The sequence below is a fragment of the Numenius arquata genome, chromosome 23 (genome assembly GCF_964106895.1).
Source record: "Numenius arquata chromosome 23, bNumArq3.hap1.1, whole genome shotgun sequence".
NCBI classification, from domain to species: Eukaryota; Metazoa; Chordata; class Aves; order Charadriiformes; family Scolopacidae; genus Numenius; species Numenius arquata.
The window spans coordinates 445879-473419 of record NC_133598.1 but is presented as its reverse complement, the minus strand read 5'-3'; the positions used below and the strand labels follow the sequence as shown (position 1 = coordinate 473419).

At 40.2% G+C, this 27541-nt stretch overlaps 2 protein-coding genes across 2 annotated transcripts in view; both read left to right on the top strand.

Annotated features, from left to right (window-relative positions):
• LOC141474768 (Ig heavy chain Mem5-like) overlaps nucleotides 1-1021 on the top strand; it is a 35370-nt gene extending 34349 nt beyond the window's left edge. The window contains exon 7 of the mRNA XM_074162842.1: nucleotides 384-1021. The gene's annotated coding sequence lies outside the window, so the exon portion shown is untranslated. The remainder of the gene's footprint in view (nucleotides 1-383) is intronic.
• LOC141474795 (T cell receptor alpha chain MC.7.G5-like) overlaps nucleotides 1-27541 on the top strand; it is a 290098-nt gene that overhangs the window by 226822 nt on the left and 35735 nt on the right. The window lies entirely within an intron of this gene.

Below are 27541 nucleotides of genomic sequence, written 5' to 3'. Positions count from 1 at the left end.
CCCCTTCTATATCCAAAGCTCAGCTCTTGGTTGTTGGTCCCCAAACTTTTGCAGAAAACTTGCTTTGCGAGAGCAACTCAGGTATTACCAGAAGTGCCTAAGAGATATCTCATTGACTATTTCAAGTGGCAGAGCACAAAGCCTGGAGAAAAATCAAGTCAAATAAGGAGTCAAAAGCAAGTGTCCCAAAATGCAAACATGTGAAGTAGTGGGAGGAAAGAGAGGAGGGGGGAGGATTTTTAAATTAAGGTATCCAAAGAGGTACAAAAGACAGTCCAGCCTAAGTTTTGTAAGTCTACCTGCCTTGATCTGACAACTATCCAACAGTGGCATGTAGGCCCAATTGCATTAAATGCATTAAAAAACATACTTTGCTCTTGCAGACAGTGGGGAAGCAAGGCAACAGCAATCTGAAGAATTGCAGGAGGAAGTGCGTACCAGCAGCACAATGGGTTAAACAGCCAGCGTTAAGTGTGCTGACAATAACCATCCAGAACACAACACAGCACCTTCTCCTTAAGACATTTTATACTATTGAATCCTGCCTGCTTGTTTATTTAGTTTTAACAGTTGTTAACTGCTTTTGCTATTTCTTTCTCTCTGTGAACTGAGAGTGTATTTTTCCTCATCCCCCTGCTAAGCAGAAGTTGATCTAGGCTTTGCATCCAACCTGCTTCAATAGTTTTGAAAACTCCAATCCTTACTATAGATATTTGACTCTGTTAGAAGATGTTTTACAGGCATGTTACATTACTGTCTGTAGAACTGATGTATCACTGCTGAGAGAATTCGAGCAGAGTAGATGCTATTTATATCCTTAATGTTTTTTAGATAGCTTTAATAACAATAATTTTCTAATGTAGATGAGAAGACCTGTGTTGGATCTGAAGTGATTCAATTCAGCCAGATAATGTTGTTGAGCATTTCTTTATTAAACCTGTATTTCCTCCGCAAAGTGTATGGCATATACATTGTAGTAGTAGTTGCTGTAGTAGTGACCAAATTAAAGTTTTTCTAAACCAAAACGCTGTGGTTTGTTCTGTGCTTTTTCTTCTGAATTTGGGATGGAGATGCTGAAATCCAACTGTCCTAATGACCACTGAGATTAGAAATACAGCTTTGATAACCTAGAATTCCTGTTGGCTGAATTTTTCTTCTCTAGACTTTGTACAGGGAAGTGGAAATGCTCTTTGGCACATTACTAAGCTTCAGTAGGGCCATGAATTCTAGACTTAGGGGACTGAAATGAGGTCTGGTCTTTCAGATCACTTTGAAGAGACTCCAGAAAGATATTGTGTATCATTGCAAGAAGAGACACATGTCTAAGAAGAAATCAGTTAAGGGTCAGCTTGATATGAGCATGACGAAGGAAAATACATATATCAGAAGAGAAGAAAACATGCTGCTTTTTCCACTCATTGGTACTAGGAAGAGGCCAACAGGAAATAATATATGGTACTTTGATGGAGTGATAGTTTCCATAGCACCTTGGTTAATAGTCAGAAGGACCCCAGTACACGTATTCACCAACTCATCTTTCTCTCTCAAGCAACAGGCAGGATGCTGTGGTTGACATTTATGACTAAGTCACACCATGCAAGATTAACTCCCCCTTGTTTTGAAAAACAAGTTAACCACATCCTGAACAGGAAATAAAGTTTTTCACATACCGACCGTGTTACTGCTGGCTTCAAGACAGCCTCTACAGGTACATAGTAAGGTCCATTTAGTTAAGCTTTGTCAGCTCAGTCCCTCAGTCCCTGCAGAAACCTCAAAGACAACCCTCACCCTATGCAGAAGATAAGAGAAAATTTGCATGGCAAATCCAAAAACAGTAAAAAGCTTACTTAGTACATTCTACCACCATAATGTAAACCAAGGGGAGCCATTCACTAGTATTTTTATCCTGAAATTCTGATGACAACCTGAACCTTTTTATCTTGCACTCTACACCTTTTCACTGTCTCTCAGGCAGGACTCAGACTGGGAGTACCATTTCCGTGTCTCTCTGCAAATCAAGGAATGACATTTTCCTTAATAGTCCTTGGTTGTGCCTGAGAACTTTGGCAGAATTAAAATCCTGCAACACTGCACAAGCCAAAAGAAAGATCTACAAATGTGTGACTAGTGAGGGACAGCATTGACTCATATAGAAATTTATCAGTCAGATAAAGAAATCAGTCTCTATTATTTCAAACACCCATTGACATCCATGTAGGACACTAGAGCTCTCATTTTCATCACAAAGAGATTAATGACCTGAGTGATACCTCCATGGTCAAAGGTTTCACACTTGACTGTGTACCACTGACAGCAGTCTGTGTGGTAACATCTATATCCTCACTAACCCCTTAAACTGTCAGTCACCCAGGTCTCAGCCAAAAAAAGAGAAACCTGTGTCTTTGAGAAAATGGTTCGAAGTCTTCAGCTCTCTAGATCACGAGAAGGAGGGAATACCCATCTATCAGTCTCTTACCCCAGTCTATCACTCACCCACAGTGAGCAGAATTAGTCCCCATTGAATCATAGAATCATAGAATTGCCCAGGTTGGAAGGAACCTTTCAGATCATCGAGTCCAACTGTCAACCTAACACTGACAAAAACCATTACTAACCCATGTTCCTCAGCACAACTTCTAGGCATCTTTTAAATACCATCACGGATGGTGACTCAACCACTTCACTGGGCAGCTTGTTCCAAGGCTTAACAACCCTTTCAGTGTAAAAATATTTCCTAATATCCATCCTAAACCTCCCCTGGTGCAACTTGAGACCATTTCCTCTTGTCCCATCACTTGTTCCTTGGGAGAAGAGACCAACCCTCACCTCGTTACAACCTCCTTTCAGGGAGTTGTAGAGAGTAAGAAAATCTCCCCTCAGCCTCCTTTTCTCCAGGCTTCTTCTCAAGCCACTTCTCAGAAGATTTGTGCTCCAGACCCTTCACCAGCTCTGTTGCCCTTCTCTGGACATGCTCCAGTCCCTCAACGTCCCAAAACTGGACACAGCACTCGAGGTGGGGCCTCACCAGTGCCCAGTAGAGTACTTCCCTCACTTCTACTCACCGTACTAATCCTGACACAGACCAGGATGCTGTTGGCCTTCTTGGCTCCCTGGGCACACTGCTAGTTCATATTCAGCCAGCTGTCAACCAACACCCCAGGTCCTTTTCTGCCAGGCAACTCTCCAGACGCTTTTCTCCAAGCCTAGAACATCCATGGGGTTGTCATGCCCCAAGGGCAGGACCTGGCCCTTGGCCTTGTTGAATCTCATACCGTTGGCATTGGCCCATCCATCCAACCTGTCCAGGTCCTTCTGCAACGCCTTTCTACCCTCAAGCAGGTTGACACTCCCACCCACTTGGTGTCATCTGTGAACTTACTGAAGGCACACTCAATTCCTTGGAGCGGGCTAGCCTGGTGGCCAGGCCTGTGGCTCCCCTAAGACTTTATTTCATGTCAGATTACATGAAATAAGAGGGCTGTGTCACAGCCAGCCAAAATAGTATTTCTGAGTCATGATGCCAAGGATGGATGCTGAAGACAGCCCAGGTATCCTCATACTGTACGCAAAGAAGGTGCAGTCTGTTTTTCTCACTTTATGTGGAGAAAACTATTTAATTGTCTGTGTCTGGCCACCTTCTGGAAGGAAAGGCGAGAAGCAACTTATACTGGCTTAGACTAACCTCACTGTACCTAGTGAGGAATTTCGGCATCTAGGCAGCTGCTTTCTAGAGAAGGGAGGTTAATGGGAAAGGCAGTGCTATTTTAGACCATGAGATCCAGCTGGAAGAAGCAGACACATGTGCAGACACAAAACCCCTATCCAGATCTTAAACTTCTAGACAAATTGTGCTGGATTTATTATTTGAACCATTTCTCCTGACGGGAGCTGTCTACGTCTAATTATTTTAGTTTAAGTTAGGAAAGAGCCTGTAGCCCCTCTGTTCTATTTTCTGTCATTGTGACTTCCTGATTGCAGCCCACTGGCAGTGGCTTTTCACTTTACAGTTGCAAATCTATAATTTTGAGCCACTGCAGAACATGTAGCTTAAGAAAACAGGAGAATATAATTGTTTGCAGAAGAAAATCCATAACAGGGAACTTTTGTACAGCCCAATAGTAAGATTGTGTTGGTGTGGCTAATTCCACAGAAGAGGGCGGAGTCTGCAAATCCCCCAGCTGATATGAGCTAAGGAAAAGATTTGTAGGGAAATTGTGTTCCACAGTAAAGGCTCATGGAATCATAGAATGATTCGGGTTGGAAGGGACCTTAAAGATCATCTTGTTCCAAGCCCCCTACCATAGTCAGCAACACCTCCCACTAGACCAAGTTGCTCGAATCACCATGCAACATGGCCTTGAACACCTCCAGGGGTGGGGCAGCCAGAGCTTCCCTGGGCAACCTGTTTCAGTGTCCCACCTCACTCAGAATGAAAAATTTTATACTAATATCTAATCTAAATCTCCCCTCTTTCAGTTTAGAACCATTATCCCTCATTCGATCGCTCTACTCCCTGATAAAGAGTCCCTCCCCCATCTTTCCTGTAGGCCCCCTTTACGTACTGGAAGGATCCTCTGTTAAAATCAGCACCTTGGGATTTATAATTATCCCTAAATGGGAAAAAACACAATGTCCTGTAAGAGATCTGATGATATCAGAATAATTGATGATGATGATAAGCAGAACTCTTTAGTACAAAACATTTTAATAGTACTATCAATATTGACCTATATATTTAGTTGTGTCCATTTTTGATTGTGTTCAGACGGCCTTTGAAAATGTCCAGGGGTGGAGTCACTATCTCTGGAGATATTCAAAAGCCAGATGGACCTGGACCTCGGCAACCAGCTCCAGATAGTCCTGCTCGAGCAGGGAAGACCAGATGACCTATGGAGGTCCCTTCCAGCCTCAATCATTCTGTATTTCTGTGATATTTTTGTCATATATAGAATGTTTGCCTAGATATTTCAAAGACGAAAACCTAGGATAGGAGTACAATTATTTGAATAGCAGAAATAAATTGCACATTAACAGCACAAATCAGTAAGGAAAAAAAGCAGCTTGTCCTGCCCCATAGTTGCAGATAGAGTGGTCAGGAGCAATAACAGAGTCAAATAAAGCACAAGAAGATAAGTCATGAGATACTTAACAAAAGACAAGAATGCAGTATGGGACGTGAGAAGACAGTGCTAGCATTAACACTTAGCACAAAGGCTTGAATACTTTTCTTTACCATCTCTCACGGTAACAGGTCGAGGACAACCGAAGCTCAAATAATTTCAGTATTGCTGGTGTGAGGCAGGCTGTAGGGAGTTGAAGCCCACAGCTCTTGAGTGAAGTCCTTTCTGAGCAGCCCCAGGGGAAATGTTACAGGCAACCAGCAGAAACTTGGCTAATGTGGCAATTTAAGCTTCCAGAGCCTGAACACGAAATTTCTTGAAGACAATGTAAGGTGACCATTGTCTGATCAGAGAGACAAATAGGTGGGGTACCTTTGAAGTGTATAAAAATATTCAGCCTTCAAGGTCTCTTGACATGATTACAAAAAGCAATAACGCTACTACTGGAGCTGTATTACACTGCATTACACCACATCACGTCTGTTATCCATCTTGTGACAAATGACAAAGCCTTTAAAAATATATGTCTCAGTGACACCTGCTCCCCAAACCTTCCACTGTAAATTCCTTTGCCTTGTTGTGATATCTACAGGGAGTGGCCCAGCAGGTTATCTGCCCCCTCCTTTGCTTTCGGATTGCAGCAAACTCAGTTGCTCTTAGTGCGAGTGCGTGGGTGTTTGCATATTATGGTTTTACTTCCTTAAGCCTAAAGGAGACCTTCTTTTTGAATAGTCCTTGCTTGGCCCTCTTCTGAGCATGGTATCTGCCACTTTTGTCCTTCTTGTAGAAGATCCTACGTGATTTGTTAGCTTTATTTTAAGGTCTGCTATTCAAGTAAAACAGAGTTCACCTATCAGTGTGTTTGTTTAAAAATATAAAAAAAAAAAAAAGAGAAAGAAGAGAGGGAATAATTTTCTGTTCTGATTTTTTTTTTTTTTAAAATACTTTATTGAGTTACTGAACTTCATTGCTCTTATAGATAATTTCACTTTTGTCAGGAGACCCAGCTGAGGCCAGACAAGGGGACGACAGGATGGGATCATACAGGGAGCTTGTCAGGAAAGGACAGGGAGCTTGTCAGGAAAGGACAGTGTTCAGTATCGCTGTGAAGAAGGAGAGAGAGGAAGGAGCCTGAGGGCAGAACTGTTCAGAAAAGGCACTTTAGCAATCACTGAGAAGCTACAGCAAACAAATGCTGTGATAGCTTGGATGGGCAACTAAATGTTAGATGTTTGATAGCAGCGATAACAACCCCTTAATTGTCTCATGGATGTGCATATGGGAAATTAAGGTCTGTCCAGTTTAGGGCCAGTAGTTATTCAAAGGTATAAATGAGAATTTTTATAGCACAGAAAAGTATTCTAAAATCACTAGTAATGACTGTAGTTTGACCTTTCCCTCCTGTCCATCTGACTGCACTGTTTTAGTCTAAGGAAGTATTCTTCAAACTTAAGCCTGGCCTAGGATTAAGAACCTGCTCCCAACACTGTTATGTTTTCAGCATAAGAACAACCTCCAGAGTTACGTTCACCCAAAGTAGGAGCTTGCTCTTAAGTCCCTCCAAACAGTATTCTCTCTCCACCCAGTGTTAAAGCCTGGAAACAGCTGATGTGAACATCTGTCTCTATATGCAAGTTCATATATCCAAGGTGTAGAGTTTGTGGACTTCTGTCTTTCTTTCCATGTTCATGGCTCTTCGCAATGATGCGTTCCTCCATTCTCACCTCTGGGTTTAAGGATCTCTCAAGCAGGTCTGAGCCATTCTAAGTCACACAACAAAAGCACCTGCCTCGGGGCTAGCAAATATTCATCTTTGTAGGTAAAGGTCATACATGTGTCAGACTAGGGGTCCGAATACCTTGAAGTTGATCATTGTATTTCCTCACCTCTTCTGTGAATTGCTGTTGGGTTGGGGGATTTTTTTATTTGTTTGTTTGCTTGCTTAAGTTTCTGATTCACACCCTTTCTCCTTTTAATGTGAGGCTGCGGTGGGCCTCACAGATACAGTATGCTATCTAACAGCTGTGTGTCACTTCTTGCTGAGCAGTCAAAATGGTGATAGCTCTCTCTTGTGGCAGAGAACACTAAAGCATGCTAAGTGAATATACATCTTTTTAAAATGTTACATGGAAAAGTGTAATGAAGAACAAGGAAAACTGAATAGTAGGTAGAATATTTTGCATTTTATCTCATATTTTTATTTATATATGTCTTTATCCTTTCAGCCTATAGTCTTTCAGCCTATAGAGTCTTTATCCTTTCAGCCTATACATTTCTTGCTTCTGCAGAAATGTATGGGAATGTCCCAAGCAAGATTAAATAACTAAGGGTTCAGTGCCTAGCCTCCCACAAGGCACAAAGGATGGCAAAGCTTCATAGCCTGAAAGGCTCTGACAGGACAAGGCAGGACTCCCAGTCTCATTCCTTTAGTTTCTTAGCTTTCTCAGAGCCAAGAGTGTCACAAAAAAGAGCAGTTCAGGAACAGTATCAACATTTCTGTGTAGGCTGCCAGAGAAAAGTGCTTAGACCAGCCTCAAAAGACACACAGGATTTTGTATCGTCTGGTGAAGTGTTACAACAAAAATGAATACTTCAACCATAAGTAAAAGAAAAAAAAAACAGAACAGCTCTTTGAACTCGTTTTGAACTCAGCCCCGTGAACATGCACATATCAAAGATTCAGTCTTACCCTTGCAGAAAACCTCGTTTCTAACTTTTTTTCAGGCAACGTTCCACTGTCATCTATGGCTAGAATACTTCTCATCCTCAAATCTTTAAGCTCTTTATGTGCACAGCACATTAGCCTGACTTGGGGTTTATTTAGTACTTTCTTGCCAAAGGAGGGTAGGGAAGCTTGCTGTAAGTTGCTCTTAAAGTGGGTCTGGATGTAATGAGGCTAATGATGCTTACTTCTTACTACTGTAAAACCCAGCTTGGTGTAAGAGCTGTGTCTGTGATTATTACTGCATGTGCTTCTGTCTTCTGCAAGGGTTGCATTTGGAATGAAGAGCATACGTATACTAAAAAGGCTAATCAAAGCAAACCCCAAAATTTCTAGGAGCTTTAGTTTTGTAAAAATAATGCAAATATGTGAAATGGAGTGGAAAAATCACCACCCCCCCCTTTTCAAATCAAATCCCATCAGTATATTCTTTTCAATTTAAACTTTATAATTGAGATGGTAAACCAGGCTTTATTTCACTTTCTGGTCATATAACCTTTTATAGATATGTTTTAGAAGATAAACTGATGGCTTTCTTGGTATTGCAAATACCAAATTGCATGAGAATGGTAAATGTTAAATAGCTTTTTGTACAGGTGAATCCTTCTGTTGTCTTATAAAGCATTAAACATACAATATAGAAAAGATATTCCTGCATTCTGCTGGGAATAATCTGTCCTGTCTGTTCTGTTTCTCCAAAATACTAAAAAGTTCCTAATGAAATGAGACATATTGATGTAAACTGAATTTCTTTCCTTGATCTCTCCTGCTACCTGCTGGTCAAAGTGTTTATTGTTCTCACAATATTTTGATTTGATGAAACCCAGTAAATAGGTCAAATGAAAAAAAAAAAGAACAAAACACCAAAAAAACCAAACACCAAAACCACATAATAGGTGTTGTCTCTGCACATACCACAAATTAAACCTCTTTGCTTTTTGTTTGCATCCTTGCCTTGCCAGCAGGTGCAGATGAAAACCCTTGCTATGTGATATAGAGGCTTTAGAAAGTCCAGTACCAGAAATACACATGTGAAAAGAGATGAACAGCTGAACTGACATTCAAAGAAGCTTCATTCGAAGACATAAGCTAAAACAGTTGTGCAGTTGTGATTTGTAACAGAAGAAATGGAGTAGAATATGGGAAACTCAGGTTTTGAAATTCATTACTATTTCTAAGGGAGCTTTAAATTGTAAGTTATTCAAGAAATTCGGTGATAGAATGTCCCAGGCTGAAGGAAAGGTGTCTTGCTGGGATTAAGAGATGTGTTTGTGCCTTGGAAAGCTGTTATGCCTAAAGCAGGCTGGGGTCTTCCAAAGGTATGGATGTCTTGCTGAACAAGGAGGAAGTCTGAAACAGCAAGGAATGCAGTACAAACTTGTAGAAGAGGCTGGTAAGAAGATGGATGAGTACAAGTGCCAAAGTGTCTGGGTCCCTGAGATAAAGGAATTGTAGGGCAGGTTGTTGCATCTAGGAGGGCTACAGATGAGACGCACTCAGGAGCTGGCTTCTTCTGGTAAGGGTCTCTGCTACTCTGAATGGTGAGGTTTTCTGCAGAGTGGTTTCTTGCTGTGGAAGGACCAAGCCATGTCAGTTCCATCAGGTCCTGCCTATGGACCTGGCTGTTTCTGGAAATAGGTAAGTCTGCTGTTGGCCAGGAATTTTGCATCACAAACCTGTGTATATAATACTTCTTTAATTTTATCAATCTGGGAATTCAGGGTGCTATTCATTGGAATCCTTCTCTTCATCAGGTATACTGCAGTCACAGTAAGAACTATACTGAGGGGTGTGCTCTTGAACAGAGTAATCGGGTCTAGTGGTACAGTCAACCAAGGGGAGGGCAGATGTTAAAGGACTGGCCTTAGAGAAGGTCACTTGCTACAGGACTCCAATAAAATGACTTGGCCTTTGGTGTCCACTATGTATGAAATAGGAGAAAGAAATTAAATTTCTTAAAACTTCTTATGCACCCAAATGCTGCAGGGACTTTGAGGAGGATGGGATGACTTAAACTGAAAGACAGAATTAGTCTGTTCTTGCTTTTAATTCTGTTTCATTATATATTTTATAACAGCCTCAGTGAGAGAGTTTCCAGTTGAACAAGTTTGTGTATTTGGAACTCTGGGGAGATGTTTAAAACTGCTGAGTGATTTGATCTGCTGCTTTCCATCCTATAATGAACTGGGCAATTTTTCCTCCCCACATCTCAGTCAGCTTTTAGTTGAAAATCTTTGACTTTAGTAAGGATTGCACATACAGAGCATCTTGGAAATCTAACGATTTTGTATATAAATCATTTTTGCATGGGCAGACACAAAAGTTTCCCACTACCAAACTTATAATTTGAATAATAGTAATTCCTTCCTCCTTCTCTTTCTCCCTCCTTTATTTCCTTTTCTCCTTCTTTTCCTCCTTCCTCACTATCTTGTATAGTACTTTTGGAACCTGGGAATAGCACTCAAAGAAAATTCCCAAATATAAATTGTGCTATAGCTGATTTACAGATAAAAATTGATCTGGATGTGGTAACAAGGGACTACTTTTTTTTTTTTTTTTTTGTGAAGTAGTGTTACACTGTGATGTCAGGAGTTGAAGGGGAATTTACTGCTGCACAGGAACCACATATACTCTTCAATTCAGCAACTATAGCTCTGAGTAAAAACACAATCCCTACTGTGTTTGCTACCCAAGAAAAAAATCTGATCAGCTAATGATTCTAATATTTTTATTCTTTCATTTGCTGCAAGTAAATGTGCTTGAGACTGCTTGACTGGAGTGGAACTGATTGGCTAAGCTATTCTGGAAAAGATGCCTAGATTTTTCTTCAGCTGATCCTGAATATCCATTCAAAATGTTTTTCTTCTCTATACAGTGTGACACAGAAATAAAGATTACATTCATGAGAAAAGTGAAAGTTTTAGAATAAATGTTCTTTTTTGCTCTAAAGAAAACCTATTCCATTATTTTAGAAGAGTTACTGCAGAATTACTTATTTCATCACAATTATGTCAGTTACCTTTTCTCACCAGAGGTGTGGCTAATTTTTTAGATGCTGTTCATTTTAATAGATTTTTCATTGCTTTGAATATTTAATCCCTGTGTATAATTGCAAATTGTTTTAAAATAAATATTAACAATACATCTATGTGATAAGTAATAGTTAAAATTCATAATATGCAATGAAAAGACCTTACATTTCAGGAGAGTATGGAAGTCAAGTTTTTGTAAAGGGCTGAGCTGCTGTGGGTGCAACCATGGACAAGTTCATGTTCGTACGTGGAATATATCTAACAGTCCATTCAGGTAAGCTGCTCGTTTTCAGCTAGAGAAATATAAGGCTGGTATTTCCAAGGATCTTGGGCCCGTTTAATATTCCCAAATGTGAAAACTTTGACAGGAGCACAAATCACTTCCCTGCCAACTTTAACAGCCAGTTTTGTGAAGTAAAAGGAAGGTAATTGGTAAAATCCTGCTTACAGTAGGTTCTTTCAAAATTATTGTCTAATATGGCAATGAAGCAGGTTCCCAGAGGTGACATTCAGGACAGAAAGAGCAGTCAGGTAAGAATGATTGGGAAACACCACTCAAATAGATGGATATGAGCAAAATAGATCACATTATTCCCTGTGCATTTAAATGAACTTAAATTAAAATAAAATTAAATTAGTGAGCCCTGTGTATTATTTTTCAAGGCCAGTATCAACTGAGATCTTTGCTACTAAATCATGTGTTTTCACTTTCATGTCATTCTGTAAATTCAGGCCTGCTTTCTGACTGGACAAGCTGTGATTGCCAATCCAGTCTTACATTAGAAAGGGTTTGAAAGCTACTGCCTGTTTATAGACAGAAATGGAATGTAGGATGGTTTGTCCTCAGGGAAAGGATTTGAAGTTGTATTTGAGAAAGGTAAAATTGGGAATCAAATCCTACAATACTTCTTTTCTGTACAGCAGCAACTTGAAAACACTGGAAATAGTGCATGAAATGAAAAAATAATTAGATGTTTCAGTCTGCTCTGGATTTTGGTGGTGTTTTTTTTGTTTTGTTGTTGATGTTTTTTTAATTCAAATGACTTTTGGCGGAGCTTTCTACACTAGTGAAAACACTTGCAGTAAATAAAAAATTAATTTTTGTGAATTTTTGACAAGAATTTCTGATTTTTTCCTGTTTTTATTTTTTTGCCTAAAAGACATGTTATTTATTCTTAAATATGAGAAATGCATGACATAAATCCATCTTATCTGGCATATTCATCTTAAAATGCAACTGGAAGATAACTATACAGATATCTATATATTGTTGTCTAGAAACACTAAGAGAGTTCGTATATAGTTCAGGGGTTTTTATCATTATTTATTATATCTCACATTTTTATTTGCTTCTTGGATATCTTATAAAATTAGTTCCTGCAAAATTCCTGAAAACTATTACTTAAAAACATAATTTTTATTTGTTGCTGAGAGTCGTAAATTCTAGGCCACTGATTTTGACAGCACTGTTTGTAAATTGTCTGGGGTGTTAATGATGCAAACATTATTTATAAAGAAAAGAGACTGTAAGTACTCAAACCCCATTAAAGTAAATATTACACTGATGTTGTAAGAGAAGTGACTGAGTTTTGTGAGCAAATAAAAGGAGCTCACAGGGGCAATCTCTAGATGGTTTATGTTAGTTTTTATCTAGCAACACAAAGAGGTTATTCCCTATATATTTCAGTAGAAAATCACAATGAGTAGGAAAGATCATTGAGTACTAGGAAATGGCCTTCGCCTGCTATTTACAACCCTTGCTGCTTGAAAGCTTTGCTATGGTGGACATGCCATGTGCAGAATCCAGCTTGGAGGTCAACTAGTTTGGAATTTAAGCTTATTTTTATTAAGACACAGCTGCATAGGAAAGAAAAAAAATGTACACCAGGCTTTGGTCAAAGTGTATGCTTTAAAGATATTAAGCTGTAACACTTACTATAGGATTTCAATAAGCCTCTGATGGATCTGAAGATGCTTTAGAAAAACTGATGAGGTTTGGGAATAGATTTAAAGTGTTCCACAACTGACAAAGGATAATTTTATACCATTTCCTTGAACCTTCCCTGGTATTGAGTAGTTAAAATAATGTATGAGGTGCTGGCTGTTTTGCAAATATTTTCATGGTGACATAACATTGAACAGTTCATATCAAGACACATATTCGGAAGTGGATATATTTGCATGTTCTTTCCAGTAAGTCCAAATGGGGAAAACATCTCCATGAAATCTGTTGGTTTACAGGTAAACTAGACAAACAGGATCAAATCAGTACTTGTTCTCACTACTTCAGCAGCTGTGATCCAGTGCCCTCTTAATTCAAAGTGAACACTGCTTTTAACATACTTCCAGTGCTTAAATTCTCAACATCACTATAGCAGACCATACAACTCTGTAGGGTGTCCATCACAGTAGAAAATTCTGTACTTTTGTAGTTTTACAGTGAAAGTCTAATACATTATTCTGAGAAAGAAAGTGGTGGGGGAAGAAGCATGTAGTTGTCTCAAACAATTTTTCTAGATTAAGATCATAGAAGAAATATTCTGAATTTGCTTTAAAGAACAGGGCATGCTTTGCACCAGGTGGAAACAAGTAATTCTCCTTGCTTAAGTTGTGAGAACTCAGCAAGTTTAAAGTTCAGATTATTGTAAAGCTTCTTAGGTTTTTTTAAGGTTTCTTACAGTTGTGATATATCCATTTTGGGAAAATATTTCAGGTCAAGGAACAGCCTAACAATAAATTCAAGTGAGTCTGAAGAACACTAAAGAACCCAAACATTCTAAAGCAACTACTGAGTAGTACAAGGTTGCCTGGAATTGGGTGGCTTCCACAGGTTTTTAAATCTGAGTTCTGAATGGCATTTTGAAGTGGTTTGGTAAAAACTTTCATGGCAGGGGGAATGCTGGAAGTGCCAATGCACTTAGCTTTGGCACAAAGAAGAAGAAAAAAACCGCCCATTGGAAGAAAGAATTATCTGAGTGTCTTCCACTATTACATTTGCATTTAAGTTTTCCAGTTTACTGATGTATAGCTAGTCATGTGTAGAGAATAAAGAGATAATACTGAATTTTGGGTTGGGGCTGCAGTGCCAGTTTTTAGGAATCTGCGCATCTATTGGAATGAAAATAGAGGCAGAAAGTGAGACTGAGTTGCTCTGTAGAGTGCCTGTCTATAATTTTAGTTTTCCAGAGCATTGTTTCTTTGCACCATGTGAAGGTTAAAAAAAAAAAAAAAAAAAAAAGACTTTTCAATTGAAGGTTTTTACTAGTTTCACAGTTAGAAATTGAAACACCATTTAATAAGTAGGGAAAAAGTTTGTTGTGGATCAAAATTTTCCATGGCTTGGATTTTGTAAAGCTCTGCTATGGTGTAACTTTGGAGGTGACAATCAAGATCTTAAATGTGGAAAGCCATGTAAGCCTAAAAGAAATGTGAAAGGCCTTAGAAGGCAAGTGCCTGTGTTTCTGAGGATTGCACACACACAGATGTGGGCCGCTGATGTCCAATACTGGTTCCCTGTAGAGTTTAACCGAAGATTTGGGTCGTTGTTTTTTAATAAGTTTCCAGAATGGGAATGGGGAATCACATGTGAGTATTTACATTTCAATATTCAAGGAAATTTGCCTTTTAATTTACATGTAAGTTAGGTTTTAAAAGTCCTGGAATATCAAAGGTTGTTAAGAATTTATGAATGTCCTTGCCTGGGGCCCCTGATCACTGAAATCTATTGATGAAAACTATTTTTTTTTTAGTGTCTTTATTATTTCTCTTAGTGTTGTGGCAACCAACATTTTCAGTGTTCAGAAAATATTAGTATGCATGGATTTTTGTCCAAGGCAGACAATCAGATCTTTGATGGGGGCAGATAAAACTGTTTTCTAGAAGTATCTACTTTCATCCACTTCCAGATGACTTCCAAAAGTCAGACAAAAAGCAGGTTTCGTCTCACCTTTGGTAGCTCAATACTATGGATGAGACTATTCCTGCCTGTGTGATTGGATATAACACAATCCTTTAAGAAGCAACGTGCTGCAGCATGTTTTGGCAATGTTCACAGGGAGCAACATCCTCTGGATTTTAAGCCAGAGCTGATCATATGTTTGCCAGCAAACAAGATACCAGTAAAAACTAAGTTCATTAAAGCTTTTGCTGCATATACTGCATATACTATTGTTCTGAGTTCTTCCTGCAACTGGTAATTCACCTTCAGGAATGGAAATAAACTGATGGTAAAACCAGGTGGTTTTCCTAATGAGGAATTGCCTTGTAAATGTTTTTATGGTTGAAAGGAGATGCATAGATAAGATGGAGCGATAATTGCTCCTTGGTGAAAGAAATTAGTTTCCAACTTAAAGTGGAAAGAAAAGAAAGGGACACATACAATTATATATAACAGGTTGAGGGCAATGTCTTTAATTAAACCATGAGTCTCATTCAATAATAAACAATGGATATCATCATTTAGTATTCCCAATTGCATTCAGTTAGCTTCTCTTCCAGGAAAGGAGGAATTATGAAGGCATTTTTCTCTGAATGGTTTTTGTAAAGCACTTGCTGGCTGTGTGAATACAGGAAACTTTGGTAAATTAACATTTGGACAAGGAACAAGAATTGTCATAATACCAAGTAAGTGAGAAGTGAAGAATTTCATGTATAAACACAACCTAACTTCCATTTCCAAGATTCAGCTACTCATATAAACTCAATTTTACTAATTACACTTCCGTGTGCTGTTTTTCAAAGCAATTAATTTGTTTGAAGGTTTAGGAAATCTTGCCTCTATTCTGAGTCAAGACTGAAAAATCTTTCCATATTGATTTTTCTTATGCCAACCCCATGGCCTTCCCAAATATACTGTGCTACAAGGGCAGTGGTGTGGAATGATTCAGACAAATCTTTTTTATTCTTTTAAAATCAATATGCTGGCACAGTAATGGTTGCAAAGAAATGTTGCAAAGCTAAATACTGTCCTCTTTTCATATCTGTGCTTCATCTGAAATATGTTAAATAGAAAAAAAAAACTAGTGAAATGTAAACTTGTTTGCTTTTACAGACCCAAAATATATACCGATGTGGACAGTAAAGTATTAATTGGTGTCATTTGTGATAAGATTTGGTTTACCAAAATTTTAATGAACAAAATTAAATTTCTGTGGATACAGTCATCAGCACAGCAAGATGTTTTGCTTCATACTGGCTTCTAAAGAATTTGGAAAGGCAATATTTAATTATAATGCAGTGGAGGTTGGGAATATGTTAAATTCTTCCTGTAATGGTTTATGTAAAGTGCCTTGTCACAGTGTGATTGATGGTTATGAAAAGTTCACTTTTGGTGGAGGAACTCATCTGTTTGTGCTTCCAAGTAAGTCTTCCAGTAAAAATAGTGATCTCAGATTATAGTCTTTCAGCACCTTCAAGATCCATTGAACATCCATTTGGTGCAATTCCCGCGTCCTCAGCAGAGCTGAGATGTTCCTGTGCTTTGTTTATAGGTATTTTCTTCCAGAGATTCAGACTGAGTGATGAATTCAGATGCATCCTAGAATTGTGCAGTAGTATAAATCAGACAGCTAACTTTAAGTTAGTGAAGTTAAATCCTGTTCTGCCCTTCAAATTTCAATGGGATATTCTTATGAAGGAGTTTATATTCAAGCCCTTCAGTGCTAGGTTTTCATTTCCAAGCTAATATCTGATAAAGTGCATAGACTTTTTCAGGGACTATGAGACACCTAGCTACTAATTTCCTACCTATTTTGAGACTTCAGCAATGCTAGTTCAAAACTGCTGCATTGTCTGTGCCAGCTAAGCAATTCAGAAGTAATTGGAAGTTTAATGGACCTCCCTTTTAGGCTTAGATATTTCAGCTACTCAAAATGTTATCTGGTTCTACTAGGTTGATTGACTTTATTGTCTATTGGAGACCTGTTATAAAATGGTCATTTGTACTGATGTTGTGAGGCAGATACACCTGAGTAACAGAAAGCACTAAAATGCACTTTCTTTTCACTTAGAAAGAAATAGGAAGAATCTTTTGCTAATAGGAAAGGAATTTCCAGTTTTCAGTTTTAGTTTAAAGAAAATATCTGAGGAGAAAAGGAAGAAAAACTGTCCAGACAGCCTTTCCGCAAAATGTTTTTCTATATATGACTGGTTTGGTTTTTCTTTTTTTCCATTTTTCCAGTTATTGGTCCATAATGCCAATCTGTAGAGTGTCATTCTTCTCCTGTTGTGACAATCTCAAATACTGCAGGAATGTTACACTCGGTTTTCCTGCCTGTGTTTTGTAGGGATCAGGCTAAATAATCTTAGTAAATCCTGATTCCTGATTTATGATCAGAATGGTATTCTTGTCAGATTTTGCCTTAGATTCATTGGTGAGAAATTGTGGTTCTGCTGAATTCTGTGACAAGCATTTCTTTTTTTCAAAGGGCAGAAAATACTGGTGAGGGATGATGCTGGTAATGAAAAGTGATATGTAGAAAATGATAGGAGGAAACCCAAGGTTTTCTTAATAAGTGGGCACCACATCATGTAGGTTAATTCAGCTACAGACTTGACTTGATCCAGATCCTATTCAAAACACAGTGAGTAATTTATGCCCTGATGAGGTATGAAAAGGAGGACTATGTGGGGTTGCATTCATGACATCTTCATTATTGCATTTCTAAAAACCTTACATAAGCAAGTCATCCACTTAAATATATGTGGGACCACAGAGTATATGCAATGAATAGCTGAAATGCTCATATCTATCACAGAAATTCATTAGGAGTATGGTTAATTATTTGACTGCAAGGGCAAGTTCCCTTTCTCTCTCTCCCTTATATTCTAGTCCACATATAAGATCTGAATTCTTAGTAGGGAACAAAGAATGAGGGCTTTTAAGTAAGGGTGCAAGCATTTTCCTGTCCAGGTAGCTTACAGAATGCAAATGTTTTAATGAGATTTCAAATATATGCCTAGATATTTTTTTTTTGCCAGAGTGAGTAAGTCTGGGATGGGATCATGGTTCATTCCTTTCCAGAAATCATCACAGATCAGGTATTTCCCTGCTTTGTCTACAATTGCAGAGCAGGAAAGGTTTTTGCAAAGGCATTAAATGATGTGTGAATTCAGGAACTACTTATAACAAGTTGCAATTTGGCAAAGGAACAAGGCTCAGCATTAAACCAAGTAAGTGCATGATCTAAACAAAAGTATCTTGAGAAGTATTAGAGAACCTGATGTTTGGAATTAGTAGTACATAGTGACCCTGGAAAGGGAATCTCCTTCAATATCTACTGCTTCTAGGGCTGAAATGATATTGTGGCTGGAACATTGAGTGTAAAGACAGAAGCAAGAAAATGTCTGCATTTTTTTGTAAAGTCTGACAGTAATTGCTTATAGAAAGTAGCTGTTATGAGAGGAGTCCTTCTTGCAGTAATTACAGTGGAAAGTTTCTGCTCACACAAAGGAAGCAAGGACTAGATTCCCAGCAAATGAAAACAGTATAAATCAGCATGGAGTGCCAGAGAGCTGTGACAAATTTTTCCCCAAACTACAGAGCTGTCTCATATCTCAAGCTGCTTGAGCTTCATGGTATTCCTTGGTAGAAAGAACCACTGCAGACAGTATAAAAGAACGGATTTTCCTTGTGCTTTCCACATTTATCCCTTTTAAGGAGTACCCATGTGTGGAATTACGTGAGCAAGAAACAGAGAGAGGAGAAGATGGCTCTTTAGAGAATTGGGAAGTTTCTGCCCTATAAAAAAGAAAAAAAAATGTTATTTAATATGCATTAACAGAGATAGAAGGTGTTGCAGAATTTCTGCTCCTGTGAAATGCAGGACAAGGCGTCCTAGCCAGATATTCTGACAGCCCAGTTATGTCTTCCCCTACAAAACTGTTAAGCACCAGGGAGTGAAGTGCTTCTGGTAACCAAGGCACAACTTTGAAAACAAATGTTAACTGCATGATTTCTGCAGAGAGCTTCTTAGTTTATTCCTGGCTATGCCAAAGCATCTCATGTTCAGGGCATTTCATCTTTCTTGACCTGTAAAAATTATCGACACGAAACCTGCTAGGAGATAGAGAAAAAACAACCCAGCCTTCATTTTGTGGAGATATCTAACCAAAATTTCGTACATATCATTTTATTTCGATGACTAGAGTCCCCTGCCATGGAACCTGAAATCTGCAGGGGAGCATGGTTTTTTTTGTAAGGGAGCTTTTGACAGTGTGTATTCAGGAAATGCAGCCAGAATCATCTTTGGAAGAGGAACCAGGTTGCTCATAAAGCCCAGTAGGTATCTCTACACCAATATGGTTAGGAAAGACTCAGTACTTTAGGTCTACTGTCAGATCCTCTTTAAAATAGGAATGAAAGAGGTCATGGAGAAGAAGAGCACATAATGAACAATTTCCTTGTAACTTCTCTGACCTGTTGATGTGAGCGGAACAGATCAGGAATTGCTATTGTTCTGCTGAAGTCAGTGAATGACACATGTTCTGCAAGTACCATGTTAATCAGGATGAACCCTGCATTTGAGATCAGTGTTCATGAATAACCTTTGCATGCTCAAAAGATTAGATGAAAATGGCTTCTCGGACTTAGGTTTGGATCCCTTACTGGATTAATTGCCAGCTCAATAAACAAGAAAAACCAGGATCTTAAATTGGTTTTCTCTGGGAATTTCCTTCTGTCTGTTTTTAATTGGCTTCTTTCTCTTATGGTTCTGGTCCCTTAGCTTCTGAGATTGACTACCTGGCTGATCTGTCTAAACTCCTTCTTTAGATGATGAGAAATTTTAGAAATAGCTATGTTACTTGTTTAACAAGGTCAAAATTTCATCCCACTTCGATTTGTCGCACAGTGTGTTGTGACTTTTAAAGGCCGAGGCTTCTCTCCTTTACAATTTTTGTATAGATGCTTATTACTGTAGGACAACTGAGTCTTCCTGGAAACTCATCTTTGGGAGAGGCACAAAACTAATAATGAAATCAGGTACATTGTAAAACACACAGTTGTTTCACATTATAAATGCAAATTCTTCTGTTCTCCTATGGCAAAAATTGTTCTACTTAAAAACTGTCCAAGGAGTTTCCACTGCATTATGTTAACGGGGTAATGAGCCTGATTTTCTACTTCACACATTTCAGAATTGTTTCTATCTGCATTTCTAGAGAAAGATCAGAGGCATGCAGCTAGAAAGGCATCCTAATTTGGAGTCAAAGCTATGAGACAAGGGTGACATCTGTTTTCCCCCTTGATTTCTTTTGAAAAATTCATATACTTGTCTGGTCCAAAAGTTGTGTGTGGTTTTTGTTAGTCGATGTGTCACTGTGTGAATTCAGCATCCAACTGGAAAGTCATCTTTGGAAGTGGGACACGACTGATGGTGAAATCAGGTAAGTAGAAAACCTGAAGGAGTAAGGAAAGGAAAGCCTATTTCCCCTTTCTGTGAAACAGCTGTTAAAATTCCATTTTTTTTTCTTTTTGTGGGAAATCGAAGGCTAAGGTTGACCTTGCATCAGCTAAAAAAAATTATAAAGCTAAATACCTGTTTGGAGGACTGGACTCTCCTGTATGTGTCACTGAGAACTAAATGCTTTATTTCATTTGTGAATGTTCAAAATTACTTTAATGCAGGTTCTGGAACAATGACTACAAAAAAAATTTCTGGGCAGCCTCTGTTGAGGGGACAGATAGAGAGCAACCATCCCTATGGACTGTATGCTGGATGTTTCTTTTTCTCCAAAAAGAATAAGCAAATCGCTCAGTTACAGCTTTCTGCAACTGGAGAGAGAGTCCTACCCCAAATACTCCTTTTCTTCACTACTACATGTTCCCAGAAATCTCCCAGACCTGCAGGGACATTCACTGTCCTTTTAATTCTATTGTCCGGAGCATTGTTCTCATTAACTCTCAGAAGCTGCAGATCTTGTCTCTGCTGGGAAAACTGTCTTACCTTTTGCTCTGTTGCTCCTACTTCTGGCTACAGACAGGTTTCCATCCAGGTTTTCACTCATTGACCAAAAAAAAAATAAAATCTGGGTTATTGTGGATAGTGGATAGAGATCTGAACAAGTATTGTTTTTTGGGGGAATCAAGAAAGGTATTTTGAAGATTTACACTGTATGTAGGAAAGTCCAGGGGGAGATGTCTGCTTTTAATGTTGATCTAATGCTGGAAGAGTAATGTTGCTGTTAATACTTGTAAAATTTCCCCACTTGAAGGAAAGACAAATCTTGCAGTCAGTGGTCATCTCTGTCAAAACTGAAAGAGACCATCAATTATGAAAATCTTTAAAGGAAATCAAAGTTGAAGTTGCCAAGGAATTTACTTGAGCAAACTAACTTAAAAGAAATGTCAAGAAGGAATTAATAAGTGACTGGAGGAGAAAACAGGGGTTTTGTTTTGAAGGGAAATACTGTGTCAATAGCTATGGAAACAAATTCACCTTTGGAAGCGGAGTGCAGTTAAAGATAAAACCAAGTAAGTTCTAAACCATTTTCTGTTCAGTAATGTATAAAAAAAGAAAGATATGTATGAGTTGAAGAAAGGTCTACTAAAGTATGCCCTCAATTATTCAATTCTGTCAGTAATCTACATCCTTTCACATAAGCAGTGCAGGGTCCTGAAACCATTTGCTCAGGGACACACATTTTGTGCCATGGTCACACAGGCACAGGTAGACTTTCTTCTAAGGATATGATGAACTTGTGTTCTTGTTGAGGTGAAAACCACTGTGTGAACTACAACAAGCTCACACTTGGCAAAGGGACACAACTTCAGGTTTTGCCTAGTAAGTGCTGCCACCTTCTTGTACTCTTCTTCTGTGTAGGGCAAAGCTACCCACTGCCCATTGAGCTTTCCAGCATCTCTTTTCTCTCAGCTGCTTTCCTCCAGGAGAGGCTTTGGCTTAGTCCAGAAGGAACAGTGGTCCCAAACAGGATTGTATCCATAGGTCCAGTGGTGCTCTTGATCAGACAGATGGCGGGGTGTTCTTCAGGATGTAGCTGACTCTCAGTGACAGACAGCACTGTCTGGTCAGGCTGCGGATGCCCAGCTTTGCCAAGAGGTGGGGAAGGTTTTTGTTAAGGGAGGAAATGCTGTGTGACTGCGGGATCTGCTGCATATAAACCTGTCTTCGGCTCTGGAACGAGACTCACTATAAGGCCATGTAAGTCCAACAGTGTTCCTACACCTTCTGTTTTGTGTGAGGCCTTTTTTGAGTGGTTAACAGCAGTGTTGTGCTGGGGGTTTGACCATTTATCTAGTAATGAACTTTGCTCTAAGGGAATATGCCAGCTTGGTCCAAAATGACCCTTCTTGCTCTCAGTTTGGCTGGGTCGAACAAAGTGGCCACATACCTGCTCTCAAATATCCCAGCTGCCCCATGGAGAGGCTGTACTACTCCACGTGATCCCAATGACATTTCTGTTGCAGTGGGAAGCACTGTCACCCTTCTGCTGCCCCTGCTAGCCTAGACATGGCTGGGCAAACGCTTGGGGAGAGGTGCTCTTCTCAAATCGCTTGCTGGGATTTTTGTTATGGAAGGAAATGCCGTGTGATTATGGCTACGGCTATTTCGGTTCAGGGACCAGACTGTCTTGAGAGAGTGCACAGCTTTCGTTTGTCTCCTCTGTCAAAATCCTTGAGTGTCCACTGGAGAGCCCTGTAGACATACTTGTTATGTCTGTGTCATGTTATAGATGGGAAGAGGAACACAGGCGGTGTTTCAAGATACTCTCATGTCTAGAAGATTTTCCAGGTGGAGGATTACTACTGTTGAGGGAAATGTGCTCTGAAAATGCTGCTCCAGGCTGTTTTGAGCCTGGATAAGGGATAAACAGTAAAAGAAGGAATGTAATGTGGCAGATCAGAGAGCCAGAAGTGGAAGGACCCTCAAGAAAGCCAGGAAAGTGAGATTGCCCCCCACTGATTTACTCTGCAGAAATGTGAGGAGGCTGCCAGCACAGCCAGACTGGTAGAGGTGTTGCCAGTTGGGCTTTAACCTTCTGGGTTCCTGTGAAGTGCTCTACTGTTGTGACAGCAGCCTCAGCTTCACCTTTGGGTCAGGGACTAAAGTCACCATCTGACCAAGTAAGTGGGTTAATGGCTATGTGTGACAATATCACCCAACAATTTTGTCTTAAAGCTTTGTTGCAGCAACAGCACAGGACAAGCACACAGGAGAGGAAAGGTGTACTGGGGTCTCGGGGAAATCTTACGTTGTTCCTAAACTAAAGAACTGATGACAAGAGTGTGCTTTTTCTCTTCAGCACAACAACCCAAGACCATGCATTTGACAGTTTTGCCACTGTGTCCTCAGAGGTCCCTGTGCCACTGAATAACTGTGCTTCTCCAAGTAGCCTCAGAAATCACCCCTCAGTTTTCATCTGTCCCTCTTCTTTGTCTTGCTGTTCCTGAGGAAAATCTCCTGTCCATCTCCTGTCCATCTCCTGTCCAAGGGGCTCTTCCCTATCCTCCAAAATGAGACCAGAGCAGGAGAGAGAGGATGCTGAGCCTTGGGTTCTTGTTAGGGTGTGTAGCACTGTGTTAACAACAATGCAAGGGAACTCCAGTTTGGGCCAGGGACGAAGCTACATGTTCTGCCAAGTATGTTTTCTTCTCCTGCTTCTCCACTTTATGCTGTCTCCTCTTGCCGCTTTCCCAATTTTAGGCAGCTTAAGATCCTAAAAAAGTCAGAGGTGCAGAAGAAAGACACGGAGGATTTGTGTTTCCTTACCCTTGGTGTGGCTGGGCAAAGGCTTGGGGAGAGGTGCTGCTTCTCAAGTGCCTTCCTGGACTTTTTGTTATGGAAGGAAATGCTGTGTGATTATGGCTACAGTGACAACAAGCTGACCTTTGGCTCTGGGACCAGACTTTCTGTCCAGCCCAGTGAGTGTGCAGCTTTCCCGTGTGTCTTTGTCAAAACTTCTTGAGTGTCCACCAAAGCACTCTGTAGATATAACTTGTTCTGTCTGTGTCATCTTTCAGAGGGGAAGGAACAAGTAGGCAATGCTTCAAGGTGCTCTTGTGCTTAGATAAGTTTCCAGGTGGTGAACTTCTGCTATTTAGAGAAACGGTCTATGGACATCATGCACAGGATGCTGGTTATTCACCAGCCAACAGGAACAGAAGTATGGTTTAGGACAGATGGACAGATTGACTGACTTGTGCCCAGTACCTGTGTATGGCTGTGGAAGGCCGTGGGGAGACGTAAAAGGGGGATCCGTTCTGTTCCTTCCCTTAGGACTTTCAGGTAACTTGGGCAAGGCTCAGATCGTGCTTGGTGCAAATGTTTCCTGAGAGTCCTGTGAAATAGCTCTAGGTAGGCAGACTGTCTTTCTGAGCATAACCAGAGAGAGGAAAGCTGCAGATCATTATGATAGTTGCTTTCAGCCTGGATCGGGTGTGGAGAGCAAAAGGAGGATTCTAACCTGGGTAAACTGGCAGCCAGAAGTGGAAGGACCCTCCAGAAAGCCAAGCAGGTGAAATTATTCTCCACTGATTTACTCTGCAGAAACGCAGCAGGTTTTCACTTCACAGTGAGCATCCCGCTCTCCCAGGGTGTATGTAACGAGGCTGCCAGTACAGCTGCACTGGCGGAGGTAATGCCAACTGAGAGCTAACCTTCTGGGCTTCTGTAAAGTGCTCTGCTGTTGTGACAGCGCCTTCAACTTCACCTTTGGCTCAGGGACTATAGTCACCATCTGGCCAAGTAAGCGGGTTAATGGCTATGTGTGACCATCTCACTCGACAATTACGTCCAAAGGCTGTGCTGTGACTTGGCAAGAAAAGGAATTGTCTCGTTGAAATGCATAGTACTGATTTAAATACCGTGATAGTTCTTTCATTGTGAAAAAACACCACCTGTAAATGGAAATCTGGATGGGAATGTAGACTTCATCAGTTCCTCTGACCCGAGACCGGATTCATCTTGTTATTCCTGTCCCTTTTCTGCCATTCCAGAACAAAAAGGCTTTGGGGTAGGGATCATCAAGTGTTCTCTGCTATCTAGGGAGTAGGTTCTCCCATCTCTGATACCTGAGGGGACTGCAATCAAATCTCGTTATTCCCATGCATTTGAACATGGAAGAAGGTCTTTGGCCAAGACAGGCTAGAGGTCATGGAAGTCTGTCTGGGTATTTATGGCTTCTCTCAGAGGCAGATCCATGACTGAGTGTATCCAAACGCTCTGGCACACACTGAGGTGGCTGAATGAAGAGGCCCATTTTGTATAGGCCTGTCACACTGTGCTGGTGCTGGAGGATGGGGAAAACTCACTTGGGGAAGCGGAACCAAACTTCTTGTTGCCCCAGGTGAGCTGTCTCTTCTCTGGGTCAAGGTGGACTCAACACAGACGACACTGTACTCTAGCTTCAAAACTAAGAGCGTAGTGGCTCTGCAAAGCAATTTGGGATGGTTTTACTATGCCCTGGAAAGAAGTGGCAGACTTCCTATTTGACCAACGTGCACCAGGAAAGCGTCCATCCTGGGGAAAGGGAGCGAGTGAAAAGGGAAAACAAGCAAGTGAAATAGAAGAGAGATGTGGAAAGTGCCTCACGGTCTTTAGTGAGTGGTGCCAGTTTGGATTTGTCATGGATGGAGGTGGAAAGGGAGGGAAGAGCCTTGTGGGTCTTCCTTGTGGTATTAATGAGACTGTAGCATGGGGAGGAAAAAGAACAAGCAACGGACATGGAGGTCAGATGTAAGGGATTGCAAGGGAGCGTGTGGGAAATTGAAGGATTTCCTTGAGGGTAGTTATTTGGTGAACTGGGGTGGATAGCAGTGTGCAAGGGTTTTTGCTATGGCAAGCAGCACAGTGTCTGTGAATACCTACCGACTTACGTTTGGACTTGGAACGAGGCTCGTGGTAAAAGCAAGTAAGATTTCTGAGATTTGGGACATTGAGGTGTTTGGTGGAAAAATGCAATCCACCCAAACCCAAGGTTAATGTTTGCTAAGAGAGGAGCGAAATGCAGCTCAGAATCGGGCAGTTGCCAAAGGTCACAAAGAGTGACCATAGTCACTACAGTCACTACAGTGACCGTAGTATGTGCTGGATATTGCAGAGCGAGAGAGATGGTCCTCAGAGCAATGAAGTAAATTGCAGGAGCTGTGGAGCTCTCCTGTGAGAGAAGACCTAAAAGCCTTTCTTTCCAGAAGTTTAATGAACTCAGGTTTGGAGTAGGAACTAAGCACCTTCTTTCTCCAGGTATGGGAACATTGCAAGTTTGGTAAATGCCTAACTGTAGGGAAGGTACGCTCAGGTTTGAAAAATATTCACAGAAAACTCTGTAGTTTATAGCTTCCCTTCATCTGGAATAAAATTATGAGTAAGAAAATTCATCCCTAACTATAAACAAGGGGCCACTTCCTGATAGCTGCTCAGATTTGGAGATATACAAGGCAACAACAGTGAAGGAAATAAAAAAACCTCATAAATTAGTTCTTTCCTCCTTTGAAAACTGTGAGTTTATACTCACACCCACGAAGCTTTCCCGAGCATTTGAATCAGAAACCTCAAGTAAAATTTTTTACTATTTCAGTAGTAAAATCTCAAGTAAATGTTCGGCCAGAATTGTAGATTCTTCCAGATATTTTTTTTATTTTCACAAAACCATAAATAGCCGAGAAAAGTAAAATGATCTCAGAAGAATGCCAGACCAATATTATTTCCCCATGGGAAGAGAGTGAAAGGAACTGTAAATACTTCACCTGTGGCTTAGGTGTTCTCTCGGCTTTCTCAGAAAATAAATCCCACTTTCTCTTTGGGACGGAGAGCAAACTGAACTGTGTTCTTGGTTTTGCAGGAAGAGTGGGAGAGAGGTGTCGCTTGTGCTTGGACGTTGTTTGCTCATTAAGTAATGAATTAGCCATGATCTCATACTCTGTTGAATTTCCAAGCTCTCCAGGGACAGGGGTCTTTTATGGGTTGACTTTAAGGAAGGACGTTGGCTTGACAGTAATGAGAGAGTGAGGTGTTGATGCATTGTGCCTCGATCTCGGGTTTTGTATGAATGCATTTTTCAAGTTTGGAACGACTTGGTTTACAAAGCTTACAGCATTGTTAAGGCAGCTTTTATCCTGCAAAACTAATAAGTTGTTCAAATTGAGATGATACATTTGTACATTCTTGTCTAAATTACCCCAGTTTGGCTCCGAGTGATTTCTCTTTTGCATTTGGTTGTTGGCGATTTTTTGATGTGTTTTTTGTTGTTGTTTTTCCATTTGCTAGCTCAGATGCAAATTTCTTTGAATCTGAACTTAGGTTCTGATATGTGATGTTTCTGCATTATTCTTTTCATCCCTTCTCAAAATAACCATCTATTCAGTTTCTTCTGCTATCTAGGACTGCTCAGGTTCTCTGTGGCCCTGGATAATGGAAAATTGGCCCTGTTGCGCTTATAGAGTGCTTGCTTGTGTTTGTAGCTGTATATACAGCTCTATATACATCACTGCTGAATCTAAACTGCTGTGGAAGACATAGTTCTGGAGGGGATGGAGGGGAGTTTTCTGTTGTGTGCTGAACTACTGTGCAGTCTTCAGGGCATGATATAAGCTCACGTTTGGTAGTGGAACCCCCTGCTGAGACTGGAACCCAGCGAGTATTAATTAATACAGTATAAAGTGCAGCCTGCAAAGGAGGTTGGGCGTTGCAAGAGAACATAGCAGAAAAGTA